This window comes from Leucopleurus acutus (assembly GCF_964270905.1).
Source record: "Leucopleurus acutus genome assembly, chromosome: 10".
NCBI lineage: Eukaryota > Metazoa > Chordata > Mammalia > Artiodactyla > Delphinidae > Leucopleurus > Leucopleurus acutus.
This window is the reverse complement of record NC_139153.1, coordinates 49763208-49787043: the sequence shown is the minus strand read 5'-3', so window position 1 is coordinate 49787043 and position 23836 is coordinate 49763208.

Below are 23836 nucleotides of genomic sequence, written 5' to 3'. Positions count from 1 at the left end.
TTCCTTGCAGTTAGGACACAGGAAGTAAAACAGACAGCCCCGCAGATTTCCATGAGGAAAACAAGACATGGAAGGATGCAGCACAGAGTCCATTTTATTGGAAAGGGAGAGGGAGCTTGGGAGAGAAATATCAATCTTATAGAAACTGTAACATCAGAGGATTTCACAGCAGTGTCTCAGGTCACTGTCCTTTTTTTTTTTTAAGGCTAATTTCAATTATTATTATTTTTTAATTTTATTGAAGTATAGTTGATTTACAATGTTGGGTTAATTTCTGCTGTACAGCAAAGTGACTCAGTTATACATATATACATTCTTTTCCATTCTGGTTTATCACAGGATATTGAATATAGTTCCCTGTGCTATGCCATAGGACCTTCTTGTTTATCCTGTATATAGTAGTTTGCATCTGCTAATCCCAAACTCCCAATTCTTAGGGAGTCTTCCTTACCCTCGTCACCCTTGGCAACCACAAGTGTGTTCTCTTTGTCTTTGAGTCACTTTCTGTTTCATAGAGATGTTCATTTGCATCATATTTTAGATTTCACATATAGGTGATATGGTATTTGTCTTTCTCTTTCTGACTTACTTCACTTAGTATGATAATCTCTAGTTGCATCCATGTTGCTGCAAATGGCATTATTTTGTTCCTTTTTATGGCTGAGTAGTATTCCATTGTATATATGCACCACATCTTCTTCATCCATTCATCTGTTGATGGACATTTAGGTTGTTTCCATGTCTTGGCTATTGTGAATAGTGCTGCTGTGAACATAGGGGTGCATGTATCTTTTCGAATTATAGTTTTCTCTGGGTATATGCCCAGGAGTGGGATTGCTGGATCATATGGCAACTCTATTTTCAGTTTTTTAAGGAACCTCCATACTATTTTCCATAGTGGCTGCACTAATTTACATTCCCACCAACAGGCAGGTCACTGTCCTTGATGAGAAGTGTGGGGTGGGTGTCCAGTCATCATGGGACTGTACATGTGAAGAGTCCTAGAGAATATGTTTGGTTTTCTTCTTGACTTCAGAGCCTCCACGCCTGATTCCCTGAGTATTCAATAACTTCTTTTTCTATTTAAGCTAGCTAGAATGGGTGAGCAACGCATGGTTCCAGAACCAGACGTTCAGACACACTTTAAGTCTCTAAAACCATTATGCTACCCATCCTCACAGGAGGAATGAAGGATGCTAGAGAGTAGGCAGGTTATTTTTTTCTGATATTCCAAATGTTAACTAGATGGTTATTCACTTTATTCCATCCACTTCGTGTTCAACTTTATATTTGGCTGGCCGAAGTTTATTTTGACTGGCAAGTCTAGATTGTCTAAGTGGCTAATTTCATGCTACACCAAAACCAACGAGTGGCCTTAAGCACTTTCCTTTCTTGGATTCTGTAACATATCATGTCTTAGTTTTCCTCCTACATAATCAGTTCCTTCTTTGCTTCTTTATGACTCTTCCTTCTCTATCCAAAATCTAAATGTTGGCATTCCTCAGGACTGGGTCTTTTCTTCTCTCCTTTTATCCTCATTTGATAAACTCGAGAGTCCTATAGTTTTAAATAAGACCCTTACATAGGTGACAACTACCTTTACCTCCACTGAGCTTTAAACCTAATATACCACCAGAGGATGATCTAGGAGATATCTCAGACTTCACCTGTCCAAAATGGAATATCCAAATGGCATGTCTTCTGCCTGGTTGCTCACACCAAACACCTGGGACCCACCTTTTATTCACCTCCCCTGCCCGCTACTTCGTACATGATTCAGCAAACATTGAAAGAAACTGCTATAAGATACAAAAGAAATTTTTATAACGAATCTAATTTATGATCTCACTAAAGTACAAGAACGTATCAACTCTATTTTTTAAATGTACAGTAAACGAGAAAAGCAACAGGCTAAAGTGTGGACTCAGGATAACAACTCACTGGAAAAAATGAAGAAGTCATTGAGAAATCATGGCAAGGAATTAAAAATACAGGAATCAGAATTGAATTCTGTTTTGATGCTCATAAAAAAATAACCCAGAATCAAAGCTACAGATATGTAACATAAGGAAAAGTATTCAACAGTAATAATAGTCCAGATTTATAATCCCAAATTAGAGTATCAAAGATCAGGAAATGGTATGGCGAGGGGGGAAATATAATCAAATCTTAATCCCAAGAATGACATAAGGACCTTGAGTCATTGAATTTAAAAATTGGAGAGAGATTAATGTTTCAGAAAAGTTGAACAAAAAGAGCAAAACAAAGCTTGACATACACTTAGCAAGTGACTAAGAAAATAAAAAGGAAATAGGTAGACAAGCAAGCAGAAAAGTAAGTTGTCAAAGGCTAAATATTTCTATTAGAAAACAAATGACCTGAGGTAAATTCCCCTATCAAAAGGGGAGAATTCTCAGATTTGGTCAAAATGTAAACCCAGCTGCATCCTGCATAGACAGACTCCTAACTTAAAACGGTACAGAGATTTTAAAAGTGAAACTATGGGCCAGAAAAAAAAATTTAATAAAGGAAAAAAACCCATGGCAGTAATATAAATATCAAATTAAACAGAATTAAAGGCGTGAAGACTCCTTTTATAGGGTACAGTCTGTAATGAAATTTTTTTAAATTGCGAAACGTTATTTGTTAATAGCCTCAAGATTTACAAAACAAAAACTTGTTTTGTAAATTGCCATGCCGCCATTCTGGTGGCATGGCAGTCGGGGTGCTGTACCAGCCACCCACATAACTCTCACCTTCCTCAGGATCTTTCTTTGTCATCTGATTGCATCCTGCAACCCCAAGAAAACAATCCTGGAAGAATAGAGGGGCACCAATAATCTGTTAGTCCCCAAAAAGGAAATCCCTGCATGCTCTAACAGCAGTAGATAATGGGCACTAGAGATTGTCACGAACTCCATTTATTTAAGAAGGAAAAAGACAGTGGAGGGAATTCCGTGGTGGTCCAGTGGTTAGGACTCTGCACTTTCACTGCCAAAACCATGGGTTCAGTCCCTGGTTGGGGAACTAAGATCCCACAAGCCACGCTGCGTGGCCAAAAAAAAACCAAAAAAGACAGTGGATATTAAAAAAAAAAAAAATTCCATTTCCCCTGCCAAGAGACCCAGAATGAACTGGGCTAGGAATTATTCACCTCCACCTCCAAAGGGAATTCAGGCAGAAACTGCATGGATTTAGAGCAGGACCCAGGGCATCAAGTCCCACCCCTGACTAGTGGTAAAGACCAAATCAGAGACCCCCCCTTATTCCAAAAGCAAAAAGAAAAGGGGCAGTTTTTAAAAACTGGCATAAGTGAATGCTTACCAAAAACAAAAACAAAATCCCATGATGTCTCCTGAAAAGGAAAAAGAAAGAAAAGCATGTGTCTCTGTGTGTGTTTATTTATCCTGAAAAAAATTAGGTCCCAGACTCATTCTGCCAACACTGAAGCTTATCATCTTGGTATTCTTAAGATTCTGTGGATGGAACTAAATTAAAAAGACAGCCCTGGGAACTGAAACTCAGCTGTCTTTACTCTGATGAGCAAAAGGCAGTGGGTCAGATGATTTAAACACCATGATGTGATTCCTCCAATTTTCCCCTGGAGTGGATGTCTCTTGGGAGCAGGACACAGGATAGGAAATGAGAGATGAAAGAGACAATAAATGAATTAATAAAAGAGAGACTGTGCAGGGAATCAAGATAATCACGTGCTATAAACTGAGGAGTAGGTTTGTTCAGTCCAAATCTCTATACCGAGGAGGAAAAAAATGCTTCATGGAAAGCCAGGATAACATCTCTTGTCATCCTTACGACACTCTGAGATACACACACATTATCCTTATTTTACAAGGGAGCAAGACAGGTAATCTTAAGCCAGGCACCCAGTAGAGGTCAAGTTCACTCCGTGGACAAGAGGGATTGAAACCCACCCGTGTTTAAGTCCACAGCCATATCTCAACCACGACACACTTTCTATCTCTGACGTTTATGCTGGAATGTGTTCTGTTGATATTTCCTTGCTTTAGTTGTGCAAGACCATGGTTATGCTATAGTAAAGGGCTTTCTCACAGGCTGAATACATTCCTGTATCTTAGTTAAATTCCCTTCATTCTAGAAGCAGACTGCATAATATGTGTCTTTGGGAGCTAGAAGGTGCCTTTCTGGTTGAGACATTTTTGGTGGAGTCTGTGTAAAACTACAGAAAAAAATATAACTAAGACTCATCTCTCAAAAAAAAAATCTAGATAATTTAAGGGACTGTGTTAAAACTTTTACATTCTGGGCTTCCCTGGTAGCACAGTGGTTGAGAGTCCACCTGCCGATGCAGGGGACACGGGTTCATGCCCCGGTCCGGGAAGATCCCACATGCGGCAGAGCGGCTGGGCCCGTGAGCCATGGCCGCTGAGCCTGCGCGTCCGGAGCCTGTGCTCCGCAATGGGAGAGGCCACAACAGTGAGAGGCCTGCGTACTGCAAAAAAAAAAAAAAAAAAGGGAAAAAAAACCTTTTACATTCTACTTCATCTTGGTGTATAGAAACAGCTGCAGAAATCCTACATACAAAGCCTTTGTCAAAAATCTTTACTATGTCTTCTTTCAACTTTCCGTGATTCTTCCAAGACATTTGAAAAGTCTTTGGGAGAGCCACAATGAGCAAACCCCACCTCTCTCATAAATCACGCTATTGTTTAGTGACGCACCATCAAGACGGGCCCCATTTATCTCCCCAGAGCAAGCCTGGCAAGAATATGTTCAGAAAATATTGGTCATATTATCTTTCCAAAAGATTAAGAGAAGGATTTGCTTACCTATAATGATTTATGGAACTGACAAGCAGGTGCACAAGTGTGGCCAGGGAATGCAAAAGAATAGACAGAACGGCTTAGAACAAAATTATGGTGTCAGGGCCGGAAGCTGATAGCTCCATTTTCTAATGGGACAAAAGAACTGGGATTCATAAATCACATTTGTCAAGAATAAATAAGAAGAGAACCAGTGCCCCCTTGCTGTTCCTATCTTCATCATAATTTGTTGGCCTGCCCCGCCCTGCCTCTGTCAGAGATAAGGGCTTCTATTGCTTTCTTGCTATCTCCAGATTAGGTCTAAACACCAATAAATAAGACACACTGGCTTCTGTTAGTGTGTCCTGCTCCTATCTGACTTGCGTGACTGTTAAATGATTTTCTGTGACTTGATGCTTTCAGCGGTGAACGAGAATATCTGAGCAAGACCCCATGTCAACCCCATCCAGTGAACAAGCCTGAATTCCAGCTCCAACTCTGCCAGTACCTACCTGGGTGACTTTGGACAAGTTTTCTGTTTTCACTTCATTCATTTGCAACATAATTAAAAAATACATTACCCATTGGACTTCCCTGCTGGCGCAGTGGTTAAAAATCCACCTGCCAATGCAGGGGACATGGGTTCGAGCCCTGGTTCGGGAAGATCCCACATGCCGTGGAGCAAATAAGCCCATGTGCCACAACTGCTGAGCCCGCATGCCACAACTACTGAAGCCCGTGTGCCTAGAGCCCATGCTCCGCAACAAGAGAAGCCACCGCAGTGAGAAGCCACCGCAGTTAGAAGCCCGCGCACGACAACGAAGAGTAGCCCCCCACTCGCTGTAACTAGAGCAAGCCTGTGCGCAGCAACGAAGACCCAACGCAGCCAAAAAAAAAAAAAAAAAGGATCACCCATCGGTTTGAAAAGCTGAGATAATAATCCAGTCGAACCAAAAGAAACCATATGAATTTATCCCAGTGCCCCAGATCCCACAACTGGTTCATTGCCAAGCACATAGGGGGCTTGGGGGGCAGAAGGCAAATGTTTATAAAATTGACTGAAAAATGTCTCATATCTCTAAATGAAGAAATGCAATAGAAGTCTACAGGATTTGTCAGTCTTCTTAATTCTCAAGTCGTATCTTTGAACTTGTAAAAAAGAATAGCTAACCATCTGCTGATTTAATTGACATTTTAGCACCAACTGAAACGTTCTGAAATAAAAATACTTTTTAACTTCCTAGTTTTTGCAGAACATTCCCTCCTTGTGTTTTATTGTGGCCCTAACTATAATTCAAAGACAAACAAACTTCAATACAATCCCCCTCCTACCCCCAGCAGTTCCTTGTGCTATTTCAAGCTCTAACTGCACCATGGGTAGCAGTTAGCATAAGCACCTCACCAGAAAACCTTTATTTTCATTCCCTAGAGAAGACAGCTAACCTCCAGGTGTTCTGTTCAATGGATAATGGGCATGCTGGGATTCATATGCGCTTGTTTTTATCCATTTTGAAGCCTGAGCTTGGAACAACTACATTCTTAGACTGTTTGCAAGATTAAAATATGGGAGGTATAACTAGACCAGGTTCTTATCCCCGGCTTCCTCTCCCCAGCTCTCCTCCATTCATCGCCCACACCCCAATAAGGAGGCAGTACTGGGTGCCCCACTCCTCACCCTCAAACTTCACTGCCCCCAGCTCCACCCCTGCACAGACCTGTCCTGGCTCCTGACTCGCTGGCTTCCTCTCTCGTGTCCAGATCTGTGCTCACCTCCTAGGCATTTGCCATCTGAAATTGGATTGACAGCACTATTCACAGGAAATAAGGTATATCTAAGTGATTTCTGTGTTTTGTCTTAATAAGACTCACAGACTCACAGTAGAAAAATGAATCCCCCGGAAGTATGTTGACAGAAATGGAAGAAGAGGGTTTAAAGCAGTTTCCGCAAGCTCAGGATACTCATCTCCAATTTTTCATGTGGCCCTACCGGGCATGACAACTTTGTGGCTCACACCACATGCAACTCATCACGAAGTTCACCACCAGACTGGTCTACATTCCATTCAAAGACAAAGCCACTGGTCAGCACTTAGACGCAGCAGCAATGCCAAACTGCTGTCAGAACTCTAAACGTGTGCTAACCATTTCCATACTCAGTGTCCTCATGGGCCAGGCACAAAGCGTTGTCTGACTGTCACAGTCCTCAGGCCATGTGTTGAGCAACACTGGGTGCAGGACTGAAAACCCTGCCTGTTGGTACTCCATTCTGCAAAAACTCAAAGGAAACCTTTTTTAAACATCAGAGTTTCACTCCAGGGCCTGCGAAATGTTGGTATGTTGGGGGCAATTCATTTAACCACCTAATGCCTCCAAAACCATGCAGATGGCAAAAACACTGACAGATGTGTCTGTGTCTTCAGTTTTAAAATTATGCCATTTCTATACAACATTAACTTTACATTCATTTATAAGGAGTATGTTTTTGTTTGGAATTCTTGTAAATAATAATAGTCATTTTACATTCATAATGAAAGCAGCTTCAGTCAGACAAATCCAATTAACATGAACACACTGTGCTTTCACCAACAAAGAAAAGAGAGAGAAACCACAAGGACAAACTCCTGTGGCTCAGAGGAGGAACATGCCCCAGAGGAGGAACAGAGTGAATTCTAAGGACTCGTCTCAATTTACGCCCGAACTCCTGAAGCCAGACCCACGGCTGGAAAGCTCCAGCATTGTTGTGACGACCCAGCTGATCCGTGTATGTGTGTGGACTCAGTCCACACATGCAACACAGCCTCCCACCCCGTAAGGCATCAGAGAAGCAAGAAGTGGAGGCCTTAACTTGGCCTGGGAATTGTTTGCAACCACTGACTCCTGTGAAAAAGGCTTTCATGGAAATATTTCGCTCTTGCACCTCGCTGAATGGTGCCCCACGTGTCTCTAGTTCGACTCCCACGTTAGGGCTCTGCACATCTCTCTCCCTCCACGTCTGTCTATGTGTCTATGTCCAAGGCTCTCAACCCCAGCGCCCCAGAAAATAGTTGCTGCACATATAGACCCCCAACTGTTGGTCGTGCTTAAGATCTACTCTTCCTTCAACAGGGGTACATTCCAAGCCAGTGTCAGCTGACACCCTGCACTGCGGAGCAAGGTAGAGGGGAGCGCAACTTGCTGGGAATAAGGTGAGGGCTCAGCAAGAAGTCAAACAGGACCCCAAGGAAGAACGTGACAATTGTGCCCCCCAGGTACATTGAGGAGTGTGGTCAGAACAGTAACTGTTTTGCTCAAACAGAAGCATCATTCTAAGAGGCAGACCAGTTGCCACTGAGGTGATGGACACTTTTGAAGGCAGCGTGAGACACTGTTATACAGTCATGGGATCATGCTGGAGAGGCTGCTGGCTTGCTAATGGCAGATCAATTCCTATGATCCCTCATACAGTGGTGCCCCAAATTCAAAGGGCTGCTTCACACACAAAAAACTGAGACCCCTGCTCGCTACATTTCTCTTCCCACCTTCCAGAGCAGTGTTTCTGAGGGTGGGAACCAGAGGTGATGGGAGGTCATGGAGAGGCTTTAAAATGTAAATTCTCAACTCTCACCCCAATCCAAAAGGTCAGAGTCTCCAAGAGTGACTCCCCCTCAAAAATGGATGGTCTGGCTGGAAATGGAGGAAATCTCAGGCCCGAGTGAGACAGGCCACCCCTGCTGGCCTGGATCCCGAAGCCCAGCCTCGTAGAGCTGCTCTGCTGAGCCCCACCCCCAGCAACACAGGGAATGCATTTCAATAAAACACAGAGCTGTTATAAGGGATCAGGACCACAGCTCATCCTCCCAGCACCTCTGTAATGGTGGTTTATTATCACCTGCCTTGTCAGTTGGAAGACACAGAGAGTCTGAAAGGTTAAGTGACTTGTCCAAGGTCATGCAGCTAGACCAAGGGCAGTGGAGATACAAACCCAACTCTATCCAGTCGCAGTCCCTGAGCCAGTCCCTCTACACCACTCTAGCCTTCCCCTGATTATCACCCACGGCATGATCTGCACATCGCTGGCTGTTTTGGCTCATTTCAATACTTATTATTTGGTTATTTTGCCATAATATAGAAATTACGGAGTGCGTTCGTAACTGCTCCTACCAGCTTCCCCTCCCATGCCCCCGAGGAGCTCAGGCCAAGTTATAGACAGGGGAGCCTCACCCACATTAGAGGGAAAGCATGCAAATCAGCATCACGCAGAAGAAAAAAAAGAAAAAGAAATTATTTATACTTTTTGCACAAGAAATTGTCAGTCATTACTTGGCAAATGAATGAACTCTATGTAGCCTTTTAAACCTAAAACAAAATCACGTATTTCAAACTGCCATGCAAGAAATCTGCACACACACAAAATTATTTAAACTCTGAAATTTGACCCTTTTTATTGTTACAAATCAGGGAGTTGGCAAACTGTGATGTGAGTCAAATCTAGCCCACAGCTAGATTGTTTTTGTACAGCCAGCAAGCTAGGAGTCATTTTTATATTTTTAAAGAGTCGTTCAGAAGGAAAGAGTATGTGAGAGACCAGAGACTGTATATGGCCTGCAAAGCCTAAAATATGTACTCTCTAGCTCTTCATAGGAAAAAATTGCTGAGCCCCACTCTAGATGATATAAATAATTATGCTAAGACCATGCATTCTCAACACGAGTGATATCACAATAAATTTGATTTTTAGGGGGGTGAAAAAACATTTACTCATTTATGTGTAAACAAAGATATACAAATAGTACATAAACAGAGACACAGCATATCTGCAGTTTGAAATTTCATGGAGTAGAAACAGGAAGAGATGCCTAAACAGTTTCCTTAAGGGACAATGATGAAGAGGAGTCTGGGAAACATTGGGCTAAACAATAGCTAAGAGTATAGAGGGCGTGGCTTCGTGTGTGAGATGCACAGTGTTCTCAGCCTTCATCTTCATGGCCCAGTGGAGAGGCTTTCCTCCAAGGTCAGACACAACCATTAGCACATGTACCTATTCAGAACTCCAACATCACTGCCCCAACCCTGCCAGGGAAGCCCATGTGTCTCACACATGGGCCATTTCTATTATTAAAAATGAAGTCAAGGGGACTTCCCTGGTGGCACAGTAGTTAAGAATCGACCTGCCAATGCAGGGGACATGGGTTCGAGCCCTGCTCCAGGAAGATCCCACATGCCCCGGAGCAACTAAGCCCGTGTGCCACAACTACTGAGCCTGCAAGCCACAGCTACTGAGCCCGCATGCCACAACTACTGAAGCCCACGTGCCTAGAGCCCGTGCTCCACAACAAGAGAAGCCACTGCAATGAGAAGCCCTTGCGTGCACCGCAACGAAGAGCAGCCCCCACTCGCTGCAACTAGAGAAGGCCCACGTGCAGCAATGAAGACCCAACACAGCCAAAAATAAATAATTTTTTTAAAAATAAAAAAATAGGGCTTCCCTGGTGGCGCCGTGGTTGAGAGTCCGCCTGCCGGTGCAGGGGACACAAGTTCCCGGTCCGGGAAGATCCCACATGCCGTGGAGCGGCTGGGCCCGTGAGCCATGGCCACTGAGCCTGTGCGTCTGGAGCGTGTGCTCCGTGGCGGGAGAGGCCACAGCAGTGAGAGGCCCATATACCACAAAAATAAAATAAAAATAATAATGAAAAAATAAAGTCAAGAAATTCATTTTTTGAACTGAGAAGGTCACATGCATCACCCCCCCTCTGCCCCCACCACTTATAGGGTTAGAAGCGTCTCACACCAAAGGCAAGCATCCTCAGGTCCTGTTATAACAAGTCCAAGGAGATCTGATGCCAAGCCAGAGAAGTAACTGGCAGCCAGGGAAGTAAAGCCTCAGAGTCCCTGTGTAGGAGACATTCACAAAAGGTGTTTTTGTTTTCTTTCACCTCACTCCAATCCACGCCCCTCCCAGAAAGCCGCTCTTGCTGTGGCCTTGGGAGAGCTCTATGCTGACAAATCTGGTGGATTTTTTCTTCTCATATTAATCACTCTATCTTGTAATCCTTTGAAATAGCCTCGCATTCTCAATTAACTCCTCTCTCCTTTCAGCAACTCCAAATTTGTTGATTTTCCTCTTACCTCTCTGGACGAGTCTTTCATATTTTCTTCCTTTTTATTTATTTATTTTATTTGATTGTTTATTTTTTTACTGTTTTGCCGCATTGCATGTGGGAATCTTAGTTCCACAACCAGGGATCAAACCCATGTCCCCTGCATTGGAAGCGTGGAGTCGTAACCACTGGACTGCCAGGGAAGTCCCAAGTCTTTCATATTTTCTTTCACAGATTCCTCCTCTTCCATTTGAATTTTGAGTGTCAAAATTCCCCAGGGCAGTCCTAGACCCTTCCTCTTCTTTCTTGTGTTTTCTCCCTCGGTTACATAATCCAGCCCTAGTTTTAACTGTCATCTATATGCTGAAGAGCCTCAAATTGGCATCTCTTCACCTCTCCCCTGAATTCTGGGTTCATGTCCAATCTCCTTCTCGACATACCCACTTTTTTGGGTGTGTGGAGGTTAGCTGCATTACATTTCTATAGTGTCAAGCTATAAACATGAACATATGGTTTGGCGGGGTTTTTTGCCATAGTATATTTCTAACTGATGTAGTCAGTAAGTGGTAAAACAGGAAGTGAATCTGTTTGTCTGGTTCCAAGACTCGTGTTGGCCCTTGTATGTCCTGATTTTCCTGGACAATTCTGAGTAGAACTGCTCAATATTATAATATGGCATATAATATGCTCAGTATTATAATTCTCCCATCAAGCAGTCACTCCTTGACATCTCCACTTTGATATCTAAAAGACTTCTCAAATTTCAGGAAACTATTTTCCCCTCTCCTTCCAACCAGTGCTGTTCTAACCCAGGTGTATTAGTTAGAGTTCAATCAGGAAAACAGAGTCTCTCTAGGTCTTTCCAACAGAGAGGGTTTAATACCAGGAGTTGACAACACAAGTGATGGAGACAGGAGATGGTGGAGCAGCCACAGATTAGCCACAACAGGAAGTCACCATCATCTGATGAAGGGCTGGAAGGAAGGAGAGGTGGAGGTGTCATCAGAATCCGGAAGCCAGTGCTGTCCAGGGAGAGATGGGACCATGAAGACTGACAGAAGCTGGAGTCACAGAAGAGACAAAACCTCGGCTAGAGATACCTGATGCAGACAGAGAGGGAATACACCTGGCTTCTCCCTTCCTCTTGCTAATCAGTCTTCTGCCATTGCCTCCATTGGCCGAACCAAAATCCATCTGACAATGAAGCCTGGGCAATAAGGAGTCTTATGGCATAGAGCATAACATGGGTATGATGGGGAAAGGATGTGAGGACAAGCAGGAAGTGACCAATCTCTCCCTTCTCGGTTAATGGCACAGTCTCCACTGAGTTACTAAAGCCAAATTATAGAAGCAAACTACCCGATAAAGAGTTCAAGGTAACGATCATAAAGATGCTCAATGTACTTGGAAGAAGAATGGATGAACACAGTAAGAATTTGAAGCATTGGGTTAGAAAATAGAGCTGAAGGGACTTCCCTGGTGGTCCAGTGGTTAAAAAATCACCTTCCAATGCAGGGGACACGGGTTTGATCCCTGATCAGGGAACTAAGATCCCACATGCTGCAGGGCAACTAAACCCATGCGCCACAACTACTGAGCCCACGTGCTCTAGAGCCCACGCACCACAACTAGAGAGAAGTCCGTGTGCCTCAGCAAAGATCCCACATGCCACAACTAAGACCCAACACAGCCAAATTAATTAATTTTAAAACGAAGCAAATAGAGCTGAAGAATACAATAACTGAAATAAAAAATACACTAAAACAAATCAACAAGAGATCATCAACATATGTTATCAAATTAAAACACCTATTGTGGTCAAGATGTCAGTCCTCCCCAAATTATATATAAACTTAATACAATCAAATTAAAATTGCAACAAAATATTTTGGAAAAATTAACCAAACAATTCCCAGTTAGTCTGGAGAATATTCAAGAACTTTTTAAAAAGTAGAATAATGAAGGATGTTAAAATATCTATAAAACTACGAGAGTAGATAGACATAAATCACAACTCACATTTAAATATAGTTCGACAGTTTTCCAAATGCATTTACATCTATTATCTCATTGTTATCTCATTTGATCCATCTCATCTGTAGAGATGGCTATAATCATTAATCAGCTATACTTTTGAAATCAGTCACAATTTTATATATAACAGAGCAGGTAAAATGGAGGTTGAAATGTGAGAAATGTCCTTGGTTTATTAAAAGATTGCTTTTCTTTGAATATAGAAATAGCAAGATGTTGACATGATGACAGTACAAGCAACAGTCTCACACAGAGTTCTCCCTTGGGTTTCTAAAATCTAATATTAATCAACTACTTAGCACAAGCTTTAAGAGTTGGTTTTTTCCCCATAATGCTGTAATCTTTCCTACTTGTCTTACAATCCCTGGTTTTTGGTACATCTGTTGCTACTGTGATTTTTGTTTGTTTGTTTATAGTGTCAGCATATGTTTAGAAAGCATTTGCGCTGGCTCAAGGCTTGTACCTTGTACCAGTCATGTTCTGCTTGGTGTACTTGCAGACTTGCCTGACTTTCATCTTCCCTGCAGTGATGGCAGCTACTTAAAGCTGACTTGGCGGCTGTCCAATACCTAACACAGTACTACATCCATATATAAACACATAAGAATGAATATATTTATATTCGTGAATCTGTCAAGTCTTTAAAATTATGATGATTGATGATGATGATGATGATGATGGTGCTGATGAAGCCTCTATCCACAGCATCAGAATATAGCAAATTATTTTACCAGCTTCCTATAGAAAGCACACATGGGAAACTCTACAATATGGACTTCCCTGGACAGTTCAGGAAGTATGCTTCCTATTCTCCAAACTTAAGCCATCCCTGAAGAGCTGGGATGAGATGTCTGTATAGCCAGTAGACATCTCTTGCAGAGGCTAGAGGGCTAGCTGTGCTTCAGGACCATCAAATATTTCCACTCAGTAGGTCCTATAAAGGTTCCAGTGTTCATCCTGGAATTAGTTGTTAGATTTCCAATGACTGGAAAATGAGAATTAAGAAGAGAATTATTCATTTAGACATTCTCAGTGAGCACTAAGAAACCTAGTTACATACAAATATTTTTCTCATGCTTGTCTCAAAAATATCCCATTTTTAACTAAATGAATCCTTTAAAAGATGTCTCGGTGAGGAATATAGTCCTTTTTATATAGTATTATACATATTTCTTGAATATGTATTTTATACCCCCTAAAAGTTACTTGTATGGTCAGTTTTATTATGTAAAATTGACAGATGCAGTTATGTGACTTCAGAGGAGTTTCATAAAGTCATAAATTCCTCAGCCTATGCCCACCTATCTCATGCAACCCATTTTAGTTGTCTAACTATGTTTCATTTTTATTTTATTTATTTATTTTTTTAAGGAACATTTATTTATTTTCTGGCTGTGTTGGGTCTTCACTGTGGCGTGCGGCCTTTCTCTAGTTGCGGTGAGCAGGAGCTACTCTTTGTTGCAGTGCGTGGGATTCTCATTGCGGTGGCTTGTCTTGTTGCAGATCACGGGCTCTAGGCATGCGGGCTTCAGTAGTTGTGGTGCGTGGGCTCAGTAGTTGTGACTCGCAGGCTCTAGAGCTCAGGCTCAGTAGTTGTGGTGCACAGGCTTAGTTGCTCCGTGGCATGTGGGATCTTCCTGGGCCAGGGATTGAACCCGTGTCCCCTGCATTAGCAGGCGGGTTCTTAACCACTGCGCCACCAGGGACGTCCCTATGTTTCATTTTTTAAAATAATGACAGTGAGAGAAGGGAACCAGGCCTCCTGTACAAAAACAAATCCATATTTCTCTTCTCATAAAAAAAAAATGAGGAATTGTCTATCTCCTTGGGAGACCAAGACATTGTAGTGAATTATGAAGCTCTAAAAAAAATCCTGGACCTGTTTTCAACCTCAAGCTGATCGTCTGTGTGTGACTCATTCACAGTAAATCTATGCCCGAACATTTTTAGCCTTAACCAAATGTTGTCTCATTATCCCCAAGCTGAAACTACACTGAAAGCTCAGCCAACCTCTCGCTTTCCTTCGACAATTCACACTGCCAGGAATACAGTCAATTCTGAGTAATCCTTTTTTTACTCCTTGGCTAGTGATTATGCTCAAACCCCTCTGCCTTTGAGATTGTGTTCTTTTTTTAATATTTGTTCTCCTGTGCTCTTCTCCCCTTCTGCTGGTCCTCATTGGCCCTTGCACCCAGCAGCAGTCCGTGGTCTCAGTCCTAGTGTCATCCTTGATGCCTCCTCCTAAAACCAGACAGGTCCAGGGACTGCCAATGGAGGTGGGAGACCATCTTTCCAGTCTTCATTGTAAAGCAGGAAGCCCCTGATTTTAGGCAGAGCTGAATGGAATCCCCTCTCCCCTCAAAAGCCAGCCTACTCATCTGTCCCCCTCCCTCCCCCACATGGGTCTCTAAGTGCCTGTGTTTTTTATCTTATGTAAGTGTCAGAAACCAAGAGAGAAATTCTGCTCTGGCCCCAAGTGCCTGACAGACTGAGCCCTGCTTTCCCACCTCCTCTAAGACAGCCCAGTATCTAGACTGGGTCCTACTTCTCCTCACTCCAGCTGTGACTACAGCCAGAACAATGAGCTGATCCTCACGTTTTATCTGTGGTACACCTGCCTCATTGCCCGGAATCAGACCCTCTTCCTATGTGCATGCCTAGCTCTAAGGAGAGTGGCCGTGTTCCCGCTGAGGCAAAGCTGCATAGGCTGATCATCTCCAGGACCAAGGTCATCTCCATGTCCAGGTTGTTGCCGTGCTTCTCCTGAGGGCTCCCCGCCACCTGCCCTCTTCATCTGCTCTTGGGTTCTCCCCTTTGCCCCCGACATGCTCCATAGCCAGCATTACTACCTCACTAAGAGTTACAACCGGCCCAGGGGCCATCAGTGCAGATATTTCTGAGATAGAGTGTCAGAGACTGTTTCTAATAAAGGCGACATTATACTCAGCTTCAGGCTTGAAACTGGGGTAACTGACCCATGGCTTCTCAGAGCCCAGGATAAGCATAGCACAGCTTCTTGGGGCATCAATTTTACTTAATAGCAATAGTGTCCAACTTCCTAACTATTAATATAAAGTATGGGTTATTGTAGGATAAAAAACAGAATGTATGTTAACTTTTAAAGATGAAGCCCAAGACTTCTAGGGCAACTTGAAATTCAGGTGGAAATATCAACATGATTCCCAACCCCTCACACCACCCCATCGCCCCCCAGGTGTGGCGGTTCCCTCTTGTCACTTGTTACCAAGAACATTGGAGAGACAGGGCTGTGTGATCGTTTCCCATTGTTTAAAGTGTTTCTGACAGGAGTAAATTTTTTAAATTTATTTTTTATTGAAGTGTAGTTGAAAAAAATGTTTTGCTTTTTTTTTTTTTTTTTGGCCTTGCCACGCAGCTTGCGGGATCTTAGTGCCCTGACCAGGGATCGAACCCAGGTCCTCAGCAGTGAAAGCACAGAGTCCTAAGCACTGGACCGCCAGGGAATTCCCAGGAGTAAATTTTATGTTTTATAAATATGGCCCTTTCCCCTCTGGCCCTGCCACTGACCATTTTCCTGAGGCATTTCTAGATATGCTTGAGAAGAGTTTAAAGGACTGAAGTGGCTTTAGAGGGTTTTCTTCTTGACTGACATTTGAAGTGGAATTATTTTTTGTGAAGGTTACAAACAAACTGATGTCTCAATAATTATGGATAATTAAAATTTTCTTTTTTTTCCTGCTGTTATAAACAGCTGCAATGAACATTCTTATAGACATATTTCTGCACATATCATAAATTATTTTTCTGAAGATACGGAGGTGGCTCTTTCTAAAAATATAAGTTGGCCTAATATTTCTATATTTATAAACCCCAGGACTAGGTCGTGAATATGAGACAATTCTCTTGTGCCCAAAGGAGGTGTATCTGTGAATACTGAGGTCATACTAAGGTTTGTAAAGTGTTATTTTCAGGTCACCTGGCCACATCTGACCACAGCCTAAATCACTCAAGCATCCCAAATATATGAGAAAAAAAATGTGGGTACGAGACAGACGTAGTGGAAATCTAGAACTGCATTCCAGTGCCAAGCCACTCCCCCTGTGGATTCTGACTACTCACAGAAAGCATTTTTAGCACATATACCTTAGCTCTAATACTAAAATCAAGCAGAATTGTATAGATAAAATGTGACTGCAGAGAGCAGTGCACTTGAGAGCCTTAAGAGTAGCTGAAATTTAACAGGCAAAATTGTACCTTGCTTCTTCAAAATGTGGGTTTTTTTTTTAACATCTTTATTGGAGTATAATTGACTTACAATGTTGTGTTCAAAATGTGGGTTTTAAAGAATATGGAATAGCAAGGGGAAAAAAATGTGTATATAACCCCTGCAACAATGATGTGCAGCCATTACTTAGGTTCTCTTGAGGTTCACCTACAAGCTGACACTCATGGTTTGATCAGCTCTGGGCATCACGCCACCCCCATTAAAGCTAAGAAAGCATGTATTTACATCCCAGCACTCTTTCCCTGCCCTGGGAGAACCCTGCTGAATATTTAATACTAGTGGGAGCAAGGCACTCAAACTGACATTGAGCATCATTGTGCTGGTGCTTCATACCTGGGACCATTTCATCCTCATGACCTGCGTAAACGTTAACAGTACTATCATCACCTTCCAGATGAAGACACCAAAGGTCATGGTAGGCCTGGATTTGCTAAATGTATATTAAATTTGACCTGCAGTCCCAAACCCAACACAGATACACGATTGAGGAGGTTGACATATGGGGCCTTTCTGAGGTGGTTATAAAGGAATAAATAGCTGTGAGCACAGTTAATGACCCATTGAAATATTGATCAGTGCAGCCAGAGTTCAGAGAGGGGTTGCACTGCACTATGGAAAATGATGAGAAACCCAAAGTCCACAGAAATCTCACAGATGCTCTGTCTGCAGCCTTATTTAGGACCAAATTATGGCTCTCGATTTATCTGATGAACTCAAGTAATTTGTCAAGGTCCATACCAGCAGCACACTCAATTTCACAGCTCTGTTGTCCCTTGAATTGCAACAGACAAGAATCGCACCACATCCATAGCATCTTTGGAAAATAAAAAATTTATGATCAGCAAAACTGAGAAGAATGTTACCCCCTCTGCTCCCCAAATCCCTCAGAAAGTGCTAAGGATCAGAGGAACACAGCACTGCACAGAACAGTAAAATAACTCAAAAGCATGATTTTTATATTCAGGTTGATTAAAGACATCACCTTTCTTCAACAAGCTTCAAGACCTGCCCAGATGGATCCTTTTTTTCTCATGACTCATAAATTACACAGTTTGCTGAATCCGTAATTCACAGAAACATATCATGGTGTCGGCCTTGTAAATGCCAATGCCAAGCCACCAGCCCCTTTCATTATATGCCATGATTATGGATTAAATGATTTCATAAACATATTGGTTGTTTCACATTTGGCATGAGGCTCTCTTAGAGCTCCTACAATCTGTCATCACTGTTAATGAGATATTGACCTCCTTGTAACCCAAACAAAGAAAAGTTCCCCTTTGAATGTCAGCCAAGAAGAAAATCCAGTAGAACTTCTGCAAACTCTGCCAACCCCTCTCAAACACCATATCTGGGATGGCCTCAGGGGCAGGGCCAGCAGCGTGCCCAGATGACAAGGGCCACATCTGTACAATGTGAAGCATAGGCATTAATGATGCCTGGGGTCATTTCTCTCCCATGGCAACAAGGACCGCCAGAAACGGGAAACCCTAGAGCAGGTTTCTCAGACATTCACTGAACACTCCCTAATAGCAGAAAATGCTGAACTCAACACCCAGTGGGTCCTGGAGGCACAGCTGCTGGCTCCTACCACAATTTCAAACCTTCCTGGAAGTCTTGTGTGATAGCTTTAAACTTTTATTGTATATTTTGCATCCTATTTCACAGTAGGTTCAGGCTTAGTTTATTTATTTATTTTTTTGAATTTTATTTTTTTATACAGCAGGTTCTTATTAGTTATCCATTTTATACATATTAGTGTATATATGTCAATCCATTTTTTAAGTGAAACTGATATTTCAGGAAGTAGAGCCATGTCTCTCCTGGGCATTGAGTAGGCTGTGACCTTTACCCACACAAAAGCCCCAAGGATACACATGCCCCGCTTAATCCTCAGTCTTAGGGAGCTTTCTTTCCTTCCTTCCTTCCTTCCTTCCTTCCTTCCTCCCTCCCTTCCTTCCTTCCTTCCTTCCTTCCTTCCTTCCTTCCTTCCTTCCTCCCTCCCTCCCTTCCTCCCTCCCTCCCTCCCTCCCTCCCTTCCTTCCTTTCTTTTTTGGCTGCCTTGGGTCTTTGTTGCTGCATGTGGGCTTTCTCTAGTTGCGGCGAGCAGGGGCTACCCTTCGTTACAGTTCGCAGGCTTCTCATTGCGGTGGCTTCTCTTTTTGTGGAGCATGGGGTCTAGGTGCGCAGGCTTCAGTAGTTGTGGCACGTGGGCTCAGTAGTTGTGGCACACAGGAGCAGTAGTTGTTGCTCCGCAGCATGTGGGATCTTTCTAGACCAGGGCTCAAACCCGTGTCCCCTGCATTGACAGGCGGATTCTTAACCACTGAGCCACCAGGGAAGTCCCAGTCTTAGGGAGTTTTCTAAATGAGCTAGTCTCAGTTGAATATGGGGAAATTGATAAGATGGAACATAGTTTGCAGTTACAGAATATTCTAAGTGTTTCCTTTCTTAGGTGAATCAAGCCCATTCCCTTCTATTCATGCCAGATTTCATAAGAAATGTTGCCTTTGTGTTACTGTTAGTAGATCATGAGGCAAAGATATAGATAATTGGAAGATACATATACAAGTTGAGTGGACGTCATGAAACAAGCCCAGAAAGCAGATCAGATGCACTGACCCTCACATGTAGAACAATGCTTGGACTTCCGACTTCAGGGTCTTTAAGGGTCTGTACTAAAGGGTCTTTAAGATATCCTCCTGTTCTATCTATCTACGGTACAGTCTTCAGCCTTCTTATTCACATATACCCTAAGAGAAATTTGGAAAACAATGTACATAATCACACACTTTTCTTCATAAATTTAAAGAATTGCAAAGGATATAGTATTCAGCATGTAATAAGTATTGATATTTTTGAAATCAGACCATTATATCACTCATTTAAATAGTTCTAGAGGGATTCCATGGTGGCGCAGTGGTTGAGAGTCTGCCTGCAGATGCAGGGGACACGGGTTCGTGCCCCGGTCCGGGAAGGTCCCACTTTAAATAGTTCTAGACCTAGAGGCAGGATGGGAATAAAGACGCAGACCTACTAGAGAATGGACTTGAGGACATGGCGAGGGGGAAGGGTAAGCTGGGACGAAGTGAGAGAGTGGCATGGACATATATACACTACCAAATGTAAAACTGATAGCTAGTGGGAAGCAGCCGCATAGCACAGGGAGATCAGCTCGGTGCTTTGTGACCACCTAGAGGGGTGGGATAGGGAGGGTGGGAGGAAGGGAGACGCAAGAGGGAGGGGATATGGGGATATATGTATACGTACAGCTGATTCACTTCATTATAAAGCAGAAACTAACACACCATTGTAAAGCAATTATACTCCAATAAAGATGTTAAAAAATTTTTTTTAATAAAAGAATAAAATAAAAAATAAATAGTTCTAGAGGAAATTATGTATCACGTGATTTGATAGCAACTATCATTTCATCTTTTAAAAAAATACATGAACAAGCTCATGTATTTTGATGCCTTTTTTTATATAAATTTTTTTTGTCGATTTACAGTGTTGTGTTAGTTTCAGGTGTACAGCAAAGTGATTCAATTATACATACACATATATATCTATTCTTTCTCAGATTCTTTTCCCTTATAGGTTATTAAAAAATGTTGAGTATAGTTTCCTGTGCTATACAGTTGGTCCGTGTTGGTTATCTAATTTATATATAGTGTTGTGTATAGGTTAATCCCATACTCCTAATTTATCCTAATTTATCCCTCCCCCTTTCCCCTTTGGTAACCATAGGTTTCTTTTCTATGTCTGTGGATTGATTTCTGTTTTGTGACTAAGTTCACTTGTATCATATTTTTAGATTCCACATCTGAGAAATATCATATATTTGTCTTTCTCTGTATGGCTTACTTCATTTAGTATGATAATCTCTAGGTCCATCCATGTTGCTGCAGATAGCATTATTTCATTCTTTTTTATGGCTGAGTAATATTTCATTGTGTGTGTGTGTGTGTGTGTGTGTGTGTGTGTGTGTGTGTATGTGTATATATATATATATATATATATACCACTTCTGCTTTATCCGTTTCTCTGTGGATGGACATTTAGGTTGCTTCCATGTCTTGGCTACTGTAAATAGTGCTGCTGTGAACATTGAGGTTCATGTATCTTTTTGAATTAGAGCTTTCTTTGGATATATGCCCAGGAGTGGGATTGCAGGATCATATGGCAACTCTATTTCTAATTTTTTGAGGAACTTCCATACCGTTTTCCATAGTGGCTGCACCAATTTACATTCCACCAACAATGTAGGAGGGTTCCCTTTTCTCAACACCCTCTCCAGCATTTGTTATTTGTAGACTTTTTAACGATGGGCATTCTGACTGGTGTGAGGTAGTACCTCATTGTAGTTTTGATTTGCAGTTCTCTAATAACTAGCAATGTTGAGCATCTTTTCATGTGCCTTTTGCCCACCTGTATGTCTTCTTTGGAGAAATGACTGTTTAGGTCTTCTGCCCATTTTTCGATTGGGTCGTTTGTTTTTTGTTATTGAGTTGTATGAGCTGTGTATATTTTAGAAATTAAGGGGCAAGGGGACATGAATCAGAAATACTTAGAAAAGTTTAGCTCTATTCACTCAACATGTCATGGTATGTTTTTGGTCTTTATATGAACCAAATTCAAACATGAAACATTGTGTTATACAGACACATCTCTGCTGGTAGTTTATAACTGGGTAGCTCTAGTAGAAGAAAGTTAAGACCAATGAAGATTAGAATGAAGATTTTGCAAGATTCTTCAATTTCACTGATAAATATCCTCTCCTCCACCTCTTAGGCACAGCTGTGGTTGCCTACATTGCGAGCCAGCAAACTCCGTATTGTTCTGTCGTTTCTGGATCTGGGAAGCTGGCACAGGGCTCCTTCCTTTTTTTTAAAATTTATTTTATTGAAGTATGGTTGATTTACAGTGTTGTGTTCATTTCTGGTGTACAGCAAAGTGGTTCAGTTATACACATATATATATTCTTTTTCATATTCTTGTCCATTATGGATTATCACAGGATGTTGAATACAGTTTCCTATACTATACAGCAGAACCATGTTGTTTATCCATTTTATATGTAGTAGTTTGCATCTACTAACCCCATTACAAGTAAGTACAGTAGTAAATGTAAGACAGAGAAATTTAATTGGATTAGACACTTAACACAGATTTTAATAATGTGACATTGCTAACCTTATCTTCAAGGGAACAGAGACTCTTACCACATCTTAACAGACACTCATTTAAACTGCCTTTTGAGAACTGCTTACTGGCAGAGTTTTGGCATGAGGTCTGATTTCGTAAAGTAGCAAAAAAAAAACCTCTTAAACTGCCCCATTTGTCCTAGACACATCCTTAAGAGAATAGTCATTCTTTGCATTAGAATTGTGGCAAGATAACATACATATATGTTAACTTGTGTTTGCTTTAGCTACTGTTGGACACCTGATACATCCAGAATGGGGGGGATCAGGAAGCTGGAATACCACAAAGGAAGTGGCTACAAATGCATCACTGACTTAACTGTGCTGGAAAGTGTGAGGTCATCCCTCCCTCTCCCCCTCACTCCAGACAAGAAAGAGTCCCATGTCCATTGGCTTCAGCTACTAATTTTAGCTTCTAGAATCGATCGATAATGTGCTTTTGCTCTCATCGTTCAAAATCAGTAAGAAACTTACTGATGACATCACTTCAAATTATGACTACTTTTAGGGAAATGTGTCCTGTTTAAATGAGTCACGTTAATGCAAACACCGTGTAGAAGGGGTCAACATACAATAATAACTCTTACTAACCAAGTTCATTTGAATGTTAGCCCATTTGAGTTTTAGCCTCTCTGTTTTCACCTCCCAGTCCCCTGAAGGATGTGATAATTAAAAGTAAAATGGTATCAAACTGCATGGATAATCAAAAAACTAAATCATCACTTCCCAGTAAAAATATTTTTTGTAAATATATTTTGTATCTATTTCCAATAAATACAAAGATTTGGACACAGGAAATATGGTCATCTGCTACAATCTTGGGTTCTGACACAGTGAGAGGTGAGATGGGCAGCCCTATATTTCCTTGTAAATAAAAGGAAGCATTTGGACTGGTGGTCTCTCTCCTGAGGAACCATGCAGATATAAGGTAAATGTGTCGGGCTTCCCTGGTGGCACAGTGGTTGAGAGTCCGCCTGCCGATGCAGGGGACGCGGGTTCGTGCCCCGGTCCGGGAAGATCCCACATGCCGCGGAGCGGCTGGGCCCGTGAGCCATGGCCGCTGAGCCTGCGCGTCCGGAGCCTGTGCTCCGCAGCGGGAGAGGCCACAACGGTGAGAGGCCCGCGTACCGCAAAAAAAAAAAAAAAAAAATTAAATAAATAAATAAAGTAAATGTGTCTATCTTATAACAAGTATGGGGAGGAGAGGGACATAACCTCAGATCAGGAGAGAGAGAAGAAAATGGAAAGGACTGTCACGGTGGTGAGCCCTGCTCTAGCTGCCTCCAGTACCGTGCAGTCAATACAGGAGACTCCAAGGGGACATTTGCTGTCAGTGCTCCACCCAGATGCCCTGGTTGGTTATGCAGGCCCTGCTCCAGCCTCTGCACCCTCACTCCTAGTGGTTTACACATGCAGATCTCTTCAGAGAGCTTCTCTTAGGCTACTGGAGCTGCACTGCCACACATAAGTAGA